Source organism: Gekko japonicus, unplaced genomic scaffold (genome assembly GCF_001447785.1).
Source record: "Gekko japonicus isolate JY-2015 unplaced genomic scaffold, Gekko_japonicus_V1.1 scaffold300, whole genome shotgun sequence".
Taxonomy (NCBI): domain Eukaryota; kingdom Metazoa; phylum Chordata; class Lepidosauria; order Squamata; family Gekkonidae; genus Gekko; species Gekko japonicus.
The window spans coordinates 89,499-91,626 of NW_015169179.1; positions in this window are offsets into that span (position 1 = coordinate 89,499).

Below are 2,128 nucleotides of genomic sequence, written 5' to 3' on the forward strand. Positions count from 1 at the left end.
TCCGTTCCTGTGTGTTCCTGCTCCAAAATGGCCCTGTTAATACCATAACGTAAGGGTAATTCATATAATTCCTTGTTGCCATTTGTCCTCAAGGTAGTGAAAACTAAGAATCTTGAATGCCTTCAGTCTTGCCAACATGTTGTTGCATTTGTCTTGCTAGCATATTTTCAACTGCTTCATGCTGGCTTGAGAGGTCTAGAAGATTTAATGTTGGAGAGGAGATGCCGATGCTGCTCTCTTAGTAATATTAACCAGAGGACAACATGCAGCTATGAAAAGACATTTTGTTGGTTTATGCAGAACTTGCATTTACACCAGCAAAAGAATTGAGCCCTGTTCTCAGAATTCTTGCATTCAAATGGCCTTTTATAAACAGCTTTGATCAGATGCTTTGGAATAGGTCAGTTAAATGTTCAAGATGGCTATTTCAGTGTGTATGCATGTGGGCACAATTTGTCATTTTGCTTGATACAAGGTCTTCAAAGGTACGTGAGTAGCACAGTTAGAATGATTGATACTTCCAGATGGATTATGATGCCTGGTAGAGGCAGACCCAAGAAGGCTTACTGTGCTTATTCCAAACATCAGGCTGTATAAAGAGATCAGGATTTTCTTTTTGCAGGTTCAGGAAGCAATCAGTGGTAGTCAAACGCAGTGTCTTCTGAAGAAATGCTCTGGTTTGATCATTTTAGTAATTAGGCAGTTCAGGTCAACAGATAAGCTCTTCCCTTCTCTGATGTAGCAGTGCTAGTGGATAAAATTTCCATAGTTAACATAAGCTTCACAATTTCTCTCTACTGTTTGTTTTGTCCTTTCCTTAGAACAGTTCACCATGGGATGTAGAATTGTTCCCAAAAAGGCTACATATAGTGGATCTTGACATTAATGTTTCTGCAAAGTGCCTTGACAGCAGAAAAGCAGCTCTGATAATTTTAAAACTGACTGTTTTTCTGTGTCATTGTTTCTGAAGAGGCATTCTTAGCTAAGTTTTTGTGTAGATCATGTGGGAGCCCTATTTTTGAAAAATTTGTTTGGATTTGTTTTGTCATTTCTGAAGCTTATGGCTGGGACTATGAGAACTCTAGCTCTTTCACCCCTTGTTCCTGCAACTGATCATTGTAGCCCCATCAGACAAATTATTCCTAAAAGGTAGATTTTGGGAGGAGCCTTTAGTGCAATATAATGGGTATGTCAAATGGACAAGAATTAAGACATGTCTGCTAGCAAAAAATATGCCCCCAAAGATTCAAAATTGCAGCTGTAACGAGGCAACCTCTGAAAATGGAGGACAGAAGATGTTATCTAACATAAACTGGGAACATATTATTTGGATGTTATTGTAATCAAGAATATGGTACCTTTAGGACATTAAGTTGATTTTAAAGTTGGATCGTCTTCTTAAATAGATAAAGTTTTGTAGCTTGAGCTGTACAAAACTGTGACTTGCTACGTTTTCTATAGAAGCTATTTCCTTTGTAATTATGAGAATTCTAAGATAGGAGGGAGAAGAGAAGATTTCATCTTGTGTGATGGGAAGGACCAAATTCAAAGCAATCTCTATACATACAACTACTACATTTTTATAAATATGTGTAAATGTCCTTCCTATTGTAATATTTTGAGCCTGAAAATAAAGCAGACTTTTTCACTAATTCTTAACCTGTTGATTTTAGAAGCCAATGAATTCTCCTGAGAATTCTCTGTGGAGCCAAAATTGCTGAGACTAGGGGGTTAGCTATAGCACTCCCTAGCAACATTTGGTAAAAGGAACACATGATACAAGAACATCATGTTTGACAGCCAATGAAATGGAGCAAGAACAGGGAAACAGCACAATAAAGGTGATTTGTGGTTATTTTACCAAATGTTATCCAGGGAGAAACATGGGTCAAATGCAGCCACAAATCCCCATATCCTGAGATTAAAGTGGGCATGTTGGCAGCCCATTCTCTGTTAATGTCGCTTCAGTGAGTGAATGAGTCATTTCCCCCTACTAGTTGCTTTAATAGCCACATCCAAGGGATTTGCAGAGACTTTGTGGATCATAGCTGGGGATTCAATCTTGAGACCTTCTCTTCTTCTTTCCCATGTAACCTTCTGAATAGCCGTCTTCTATCTCACCCTTTCT